Below are 9,556 nucleotides of genomic sequence, written 5' to 3'. Positions count from 1 at the left end.
ATGACCTGTGCCCACCCTGCTCTTTCTTATGACTCAATCATGGAGTGATTTTTCAGCTGCCTTCACCAAGTCTTTGGCTAAAACACTTGAAAAGACTCCTGAACTCATTTTCTCCTCTCTTCCTATGATTGCCAAATCGGTTCAAGGCCTGGTTAACACTTACCTGGAATACCTCTGCATTAGAATTTTCCTTTCCTCTGTTGCACTGCTCCTCACTGCTAGGGCGGGAGGACATGACCTTCCTACTCCAAGCTGGTCCAAGGACCAGAAGAGGGCCTGTCAAGGCCAATAGGAAGGTCATGAGATGTGCCAGGCATGTAGGTCACGAGGACATACTATGACCCATCACATGATCTTTGTCTGGGTAAATGATGGAAATAAGAGCAGCAGGCGGGGTTACTGACCCTCAAGCCATCGTTTGGGGCCTGAGAGGTACTCAGAGCAGACAAAGACTCAGTTTGCATCTCCCTATGATTTCACTATTGTTGGGAACCACGGCCTAGACACACAGTGAAATAATACTGCGAGGTCTGCGGAGGCTGAACAAGTGCCATGCGTTAGACTGGGCATTGCCATCCTGAAGAGAGAGGTACCACTCACAATGGAGGTGGCCCATTCCCAGAAATTCAGGTTTGAGCAAGAAGCTGAAAATGATCAGTTTTATTTTTTTTTAAATATTTTATTTATTTATTCATGAGAGAGAGGCAGAGACACAGGCAGAGGGAGAAGCAGGCTCCCTGTGGGGAGCCCGATGCGGGGCTCAATCCAGGGACCCTGGGGTCATACCCTGAACTGAAGGCAGAGGCTCAACTGCTGAGCCACCCGGGGTCTGAAAATGATCAGGATTTAAACAGGTGGAGAGAAGTACAAAAGGCATTTCAAGGGAGAGAATAACATACTTATTCTAGCATTTCTCAAAGTGATAGCAGTAGATAAGTCATTAAAAGAGCGGTAGGAGATTTTCTTTAAGATTTTATGTCTTCATTTGAGAGACAGAGAGAGCATGAGCGGGCGGAGGGCAGAGGGAGAGGGAGAAGACTCCCCACTGAGCGCGGAGCCCAACGTAGGGCTCGATCCCAAGACCCTGAGACCATGACCTGAGCCAAAGGCAGACACATGACCAACTGAGTCACCCAGGCACCCTCAAAAGATGTAGGAATTTAAATGTTCAAGGGACTAAACACAAAAGTAAATGGATATCTTCCCCACAGGACCTCTTAGGAATACTAACTGGTGATGTGTCCTGCGAGGGAAAAATATAACATGCAAGCGTCTGCATCTTGGAAACTAGTGCTAAACAAAATGCTTTGTTTCTTTCATATATATAATATATGATGTCTGAACCTATATAATATATATGTGATAATAGTAAGGAAGGGACTGCTGTGGGCTGCAGGCTTGTCTTCCCAGATGTCATGTGTTTAAACCCTAAAACTTCAGATGTTAAAATCGCCTCAGGATGAGATGGTGTCTGGAAGTGGGGTTTCTATGGGAGGTAATGAGTTCATAAGGGCGGAGCCCTCAAGATGAGATTAAGGGCTCATCTTTCTACGAGGAGCCCTGAGAGAGCTTGCTTTCCCCCTTTCTCTGCTCTCTGCCATGTAAGGACTGGGCAGGATGACGGCCATCTGGAAACGAGTAGGAGGGCCCTTCACAGAGCTCAGCCATGTGGGCACCCTCCTCCTAGTCTTGCCAGCCTCCAGAGCTGTAGGAGGTAACTTTCTATTGTCTCAGCCACCCAACCCATGGTATCTTGTTGCAGCAGCTGGCCCGGCTGAGACAGGAACTGAACCAGGATTCGAGTCCGGGGAGGGCTAGCTCCAAAACACACACTCGTTTACGCAGTTCTGTATTTTTCAGTGAGAATGGTGAAGGGATTTTGAAAATAAAGAAATGCAGCATCAGTAAAGGAGGAAGCCAGAGACTGAAGTGTGGACACCTGGGCTGAGGAACTGGAAGTGTGACGGAGAAGCTCACACCTAGCTCAGTAGCACCAGCTTTATGTCTATTTTATCTTTTTTTTTTTTTTTTTTTTGGCTATTTTATCTTTTACCAAAGTTTTAAGATTGTGTCAGCTGCTGTCTCTGAGGCTCTTCTTCTCTTCTGATGCAAGTTTCACACCTTCTCTGCAACTGTTCAGCTAACCCCAGGCTTGCGGGTTGGTGCTTTTTCCTTCTGTTACTATGTCCCCTTCAGATGGTTTGTCTTGCTCTAACTGTAAGCATCCTCACGTTCACACCCCTACGCATCATGCGTTTGCTCCTTATTGTTCGTTCTCTGGAGACAGAGTCAACAATCTAAGCTGAAGATGTTAGTCACTGAGCTCAGAACTCGTGGCTTCTAGCCCTGTAGGTTATAATTTTGGATGCACATATGAATCACCCAAGAGCCTTTTTTAAAAAATGCAGATTCCTAGTTCCCACCACAGACCTCCTATGTGAATCTCTAGAGATGGAATCCAGATACTCCTATTTTTAAAAATTGCCCAGGTAAACCCATGCAACCACCCTGGCACTGGCCCAGGGCCTGCTACGAGGAGCCATCGCTCTAGCTTCTGAGTCACTTTCCTATTATTTAGACTTTGCTATTTTCTGGGCTTTGAGCTCAAAGCAGAATAATCCTTGACCACAGATATTTTGTTGCTGTATCTCTTTGCTTACACAGTCACCTCCCATGGCTTGGGAACACTGTGGAAAATTATCTTAGCTTGACCCTGTAGTTACTGCAATTTTAAAATCATATCATAATTATATCTCATCTGTCTCCTACACTTCCCTTGTCTGGAGCCCAAATATCTTGTCATTGCTCATGACAAGACATAAACTGCTCATGTCTTGAGTTAATCCAGAAAGAGGCACTCTTCTGTACTGGTCGACTCTTGCATTCATTTAAAACCAAAGTCAGTTATCTCTGCCTTTATTCATTTGGTCTTAACCATCTTTCTCATATTCCAAATTCACATGCTTGACTCTATAAGTCATCATGACATGGCCCACTCTTTGTCACTAAGTTCATCTTGTCTTCATCTGGGCTATATATGGCTCCTACCCCCATTACCAAGGATACAGACTAGAGGCCTACCGGGTATGGGTCTAATAGCAAACACTGGGATAGTGGAAATCTGGTAGGTGAGGATGGGAAGCAGAATGGCTACATGATCCTGGGGGAGCCCAGGTCTTTTCATTACTTTCTAGTGAGAGTTCTTATTTCACGCAGATGATGCTTTGGGGGTGAGGGGTGGGGGTCCGTCTTTGAGATCTCTAGCGTGAGGGTAAAGGCCTGGAGTCATTTCTTAGGGATGAAAGGGGGCTAAACTGGAGACTTGGAAGCTTCACTGTGTTTGACGTTCCTGGGAAAAGGAGCCTGGACTAAATTTTGTCATTTCTGGGCCTGTAAGAAGGATCTATGAAACACTAGAACAAGGAGATCTATGAAACATTAGAACAGTGAGAGAACTGGCATTGTGAGGGGGAGGCCCAGCACTCTGATAGAACACAGCAATCTAGGTGAAAGTTTAGAGGCCAGTGGCATGTGTAGAAAAACTAAATTCCAATTCCCTATGCACATGATACGAGATGAGTTTAGTGTTTGTGTAGCTACTGTGTTTCGAGGGAGTATAGTGGAAAGACCAGGTCTGGGAGAAGCAAGAAAAGGAAACAGTCTGCAGAACATGCTAGGAAGATCCAGGAAGACCCTAAGCACTTTAAGGGTCTTCGGTTTTTGAAGTATCGTCTAGTCAGTGCTTAGTACATGTGGAAACAATGGTTGATTAGACTTTGCTCAGTTACCCTACTACTAATTCCCAATCAAGAATTTCTCTTTCAGGGACACCTGGGTGGCTCAGCAGTTGAACATCTGCCTTCAGCTCAGGGAGAGATCCCAGACTCCTGGGATTGAGTCCCACATTCGGCTCCTCACAGGGAGCCTGCTTCTCCCTCTGCCTGTGTCTCTCATGAATTAAAAAAAAAAAAAAAAAAAAAAAAAAAAAGTTAAAAGAAAAGAATTTCTCTTTCAATAGTTTTTTTTTTAGTTTATTTTTTAATTTTATTCTTACATTTTTTTTTCAATTTAAGTTCAATTTGCCAACACATAGTATATCACCCAGTGCTCATCCCATCAAGTGCCCTCCTCAGTGCCCGTCACCCAGTTACCCCGTCCCCCCAACCACCTCCCCTTTTGCTACTTTTTTTTTGCTTCCCAGAGTTAGGAGCCTCTCATGATTTGTCTCACCCTCTAATTTTTCTCACTCAGTTCCCCTGCCTTTTTTAAGTTATAGGAGAACTGTACACAAGACTTTTTGGGTGTGAAATCCATAGTACACTTGCATTTCCATATATTTTTGCATTTCCATATATTTGCATTTTATATATTATCCTTTTATGGAAACTCTTTGTGACCACTCCATTACAGATGTCATTTCACCTACATTTTCACTTCTCCTGGAATTATTTTTTCCACTCTCCTTGATTTAATACTAATTTCAATGTACAAGACATGCAGTGTCATCAACCAAAAGAATATTATTAAGAAACGGTGTCATTTACCTGGTAATGTAAAATGACTACCATGTGCCAGATCAGTGTTTATATACAAATAAAATATCTTTAAAAATATATTCCAAAACTCCCACCTCCAAACTCAGGACCAGACCAGAAATGATTCTTGGTTTCAGCACATCAGTGCTCCTAAGATCAAATAAAATGTGGCTGAAAATTGAAAAATTAAACATCTAAAATGAAAATGTTTCCCTTTTCCCTTTTAAGAAAATGCTTTGTTTAATTCATTCAAATGGAACAGGGAATTTCTATCCTCAACCACCACAATGCTCCTAATTTGTTAAAGATGTTTCTTCTTATGATGGGGAATCATCAGATGCAAGAATGTCAAAGCTAACCTAGGGTTTATTACAAAAATAAAAATTGCCCAATGACCTCCCCACTTCCTCTCCTTTTGGTTTCTTTATGAATGAATTCTTTAGAGAGGAACATTGCAAAGATGCTCTCAGATCTCTTGATAATATGGAACCTAACCACAGAATTAAAGTGTTTTCCAGTCCATAATCATTTTCCTCTTGATACCTTAAAACTTTAGATCAAACCAGCGAATCTTCTGCATTCATTTAATAAGGGATGTAAGAGTCTTAACAGTTTACAATTTACTAGCAGGAATTCGTTTTTACAAAAAGACCTTTATTTTAAAATTTAAAACTATGGCAAAAGCTAGTCATTTTCAATTAGGGAAAAAAAAGTAGACTGAACACAGCTTTAAACACATTCAGCAACTTGAGCAACTCAGTTGTTTGAAAACTATGTAAATCCACGCGGCTGAAGATGAAATGTTTCTGGGATACTCACACTGGTCAAGTCACTGTTACCATTATCACAGACACAATTTCTGAGGAGTAATTTCTATGGGCATGAATTTCATGACATCCAGCAACAACCACTCAACCCTCACCTGCTGTTAACTTTGAGTGGATGTTCGTAACTATGCATCAGTAATAAGAAACTCGCAGCCTTCAATAATTATAGCAAATGTCTTGCTCAACCACTCATTCAGTATAATAATTATTATTTAATTAAGTAATTAATAGATTAAATAATTAATAAATACATAATAGATTAAATAATTAAATCATCTCATTAACTGGTATAATCAGTGCATGATTCTCCTACAGTTGGTGGACAGTTCGGTGACTATTGGTTCAGTTACATTCAGCATCTAAGAATATCAGATAAAATTGTTCTGTTTTGGTAGAGCTCATGTGAAAAATAGAACATGAAGAGAGGATACACTATATCCACATCATTAAGGAATCTAAGCATCATTAAGGCAAACCTCCTTTGGTTGATTCTTCTGGGCCCACATTAATCTTTAGTTTGAAGGGATTACCATTTGCTTTATTTTCTTATGGAAGCTCTTCAGTCTCGACACAGAATTGTGCCCATTTGTTTCTGGGACTACAGTCCGGTGCTTTCTGGGGGACTCTCTCTAGCATGGTGCTCTTCCCTTTTCCTGTGGCCTTCAACAATCTTATCCTCTTCTCATTACATTTTCTTGAGATAAGCACGTTAAATATGTGACAGGAAAGACGTTACACATCGATTCTTTTAAAAAATTTATTTGACCCAGAGAGAGAGAGTAGTAGTGGGAGGAGTAGCACACAGAGGGAGAGGCAGAAGCAGACTCCCCACTGAGCAAAGAGCCTGAGGATATGGGCCTTGATCCCAGGACCCCGAGATCATGACCTAAGCAGAAGGCAGACGCTTAATTGACTAAGTCATCCAGGTGCCCCCAAATTATTTCTTTAAAAAGCTAAAATTCAGTTCCACTAGGTTAGTAAGAACATGCAACATGCCCACCACTAATGTAGATGCTGAGGAAAATGGAGAAGGCAGGCTCCTGTCCTCCAAGAGTTCATCAAGTAGAAGTGAAGATTCCTATACAGTGGTGTGAGGAATAGCGAAAGAGTTATGGGCCCCCCGTTTTACGACAAGACCACAGGGAGTGCTGGTTATTCCACCTGGCAAGGACAGTAAGAGTATTTGGATACACAAAGGAGAAGACATCTCCAAGCATCTCAGAATGTAAAAGAAGGTCACCAAATCCAGAGGTTTTTATGGACCTAGTCTCATAGAACCAAAAAGTTAAAAGAGAGAGAGAGAGAGAGAGAGAGAGAGAGATGTCAGGCTGTCCATTTCTATTTTGCCAAGAGTAGACACTAAAACAAATAACTGGATAATAAGTGGGTAAGCTCTGTTGCCACCATGTGCTTTCATGATCTTTTGCTATATAACAAAACTTAATGGCTCACACAAAAGCAGTTTGTTATTTCCCCCGATTTTCTAGTATGGCAGAGAATGCATGCTTCACATGGTGTCAGCTGGGATGACTGGAAAATCGAAAGGGGCCTCACTCACAGGTCAGCTTGGCGATTATCTGCGGCTGCCAGCCTAGGACACGACTTCCTCCACGTGGCGATTTGGGCTTCCTCACTAGATGGCAGCTGGGCAACTAGCCTGTGAGATGAGAGTGCAAGCTACAGATCTCTTAAATCCCAGCCTCTAAAGTTAAAAAGTATCAGTTTTGCTCTGTGCTGTTCCTGAATACAGGTCACAGGGCCAGCCCAGATGCAAGGAGAGAAAAAATAGATTCCACCTTGCAATGGGACAGTGACAAAGTCACATTGCCAAAGATCATGTGGGATGGGCAGTACTGTTGTGACCGTGTTTGGAAATACTATCTACCACCCTCATTTAGACAGGACACTTTAAAAGTGATGTATTTACAAGGACATAATCTCAGACTACAGGGTAATCATTTAAATTGAATAAATCTAGCTGAATGAAAAACACTATATGGGTTATATTTTGTAGTCACTAAATACCAGAGATAACTTTATTAAGGACTACCACAGGTTCAAAGACCAGCCAAGACTTAGAGACCAATTATTTAATGACTTAATGACTCACAAGAAATGCATCTTAACAACCCAGTGAACACTTACACAGGCATAAAACCAATCAAAATGTTCATGAATGTTGTACTTCAAGTAATTTCTTTTCTACTTTTTTAAAAAAAAATTTATTCATGAGAGATGCAGAGAGAGAGAGAGAGAGAGAGAGAGAGAGAGGCAGAGACACAGGCAGAGAGAGAAGCAGGCTTCATGCTGGGAGCCTGATGTGGGACTCAATCCCCGGACTCCAGGACCACGCCTGGGTGGAAGGCAGGAGCTAAATGGCTGAGCCATCCAGGGATCCCCTCTCTTCTACTTTTTACATTTCATTAAAAGTAATGATGTTAATGTTCCATTAAATTAATCTCATGATTTAATAATTGGGAAATAACCACAGTCTGAAGAAAAATTTTTGTTTTTGTTTAAGATTTTACATATTTATTCATGAGAGACATAGAGAAGAGAGGCAGAGACATAGGCAGAGGAAGAACCTGGCTCCCTGTGGAGAGCCTGAGGCAGGACTTGATCCCAGGACCCTGGGGTCATGACCTGAGGCAAAGGCAGATGCTTGACTACTGAGCCACTCAGATGCCCCTGAAAAAAACAGTTCTAAACCATTCCCTCCATATTGTCTTACTGAGCACTTTGAGTAGTAATGATAGAACTGTCTACCAAGGCAGGCTTTATTACCTTCAGTAGTTCTTATTGTTAGAAAATCATCCTTTTATTTTACTTTTTTTAAAAATTTATTTATTTTTTTAGTGATCTCTACACCCAACATGAGCCGGCCAGAAGCCTCCATCCTTTTAATTTGGGTGAAACTTGCTTCCTTGTGGCTTTTGCGTATTCTTCTTTGGGCTCAAGTTTAATTTTTCTTCCATGTGAGAGATCGATCTTCCAGTATTAGGGAACAGCTATCATAACCCTGAAGTCAACTTGTCTTGTTACTCTCCTTCCTTTATTTCATCTTCAGAGAACAGCCTACTCTTCTTTTTTTTTTTTTTGAAAATATTATGATTTTATAAAACATAATTTTTTCAGTGGCTCATCAGTCTTTTTTTTTTTCTTTCTTTTTTTCATCAGTCTTATATAACACTCAGTGCTCCTTCCATCACGTGCCCTCCTTAATGCCCATCACCCAGTTACCCCATCCTCCCACCCCTCTCCCCTCCAGCACCCCTCTGTTTGTTTCCTCTGATTAAGAGTCTCTTATGGTTTGAGACAACAGCCTTCTAAGTTCCATAGGGACGTGGATAAGACAGTGAGCCCTGAGGTCAATCTGCCTGGATCTAAATCCCGGCTCCAACTTTTATGAGTTGTGTGGCTTTGTGTAAAGGTACTAGACTAGAGGATAATTATAATGCCTAGATCATAAGTGACTATGAAGATTAAATGAGAGAATGTAGTAAAATGCTTAGCATGATACTTAGAGAGCATTAACATTTAAAAATTATTAGATACTGTTTTCATACTTATCACTGTTTCATTTGTCCATACTCCATTTAAGATGTGGTACTCAAAACAGATTACCATATTCTATGTGTTATGATCTTGTTAGATTCAGATTCCTGCTAAAAATCTGTAAAATAATGTTGTTATATTCTAATCCTGTCATCCAGGGAATTACAAAACTTTTCACCTCCCAGTCATCTGTAGAAAAAATTAGGCTATCTTCTGCACCTCATGCTGGTATTTATCATGGATAAACATGTAAGAGGAACAGGATCCAGCCAGAGCCCCCACAACATGGCACCAGAAACACTTAATGAGATACTAAATGGCAAGTCAGGATTCTCTGTATCTAATATTTTGACTCTGTACCCCCCTCCCTCTCATTTTACAGGCTCTAATGAAAGATGTCATATGGATATTCTAGAGCCCAATTATTCTACATCTCCCACATTTCCCTGAAATAACATTTTGGTTATAAGCCCACCAACAAAAGAAATGGGAGCATCTATGTTACAGTCAGAAGATGTGGTTCTGTCTCCTGATTGTGAAATTTGGGGCAAAATCCAATGCAGTTTCATGGACGAGTGACTGTTCATTGATCACCTGCTGTGCATGTAAGTGCCAACTTGATACTTCCACCTTTGTGTT

This window comes from Vulpes vulpes, chromosome 1 (assembly GCF_048418805.1).
Source record: "Vulpes vulpes isolate BD-2025 chromosome 1, VulVul3, whole genome shotgun sequence".
In the NCBI taxonomy this organism is placed as follows: domain Eukaryota; kingdom Metazoa; phylum Chordata; class Mammalia; order Carnivora; family Canidae; genus Vulpes; species Vulpes vulpes.
Note: the sequence above shows the minus strand (reverse complement) of the source record.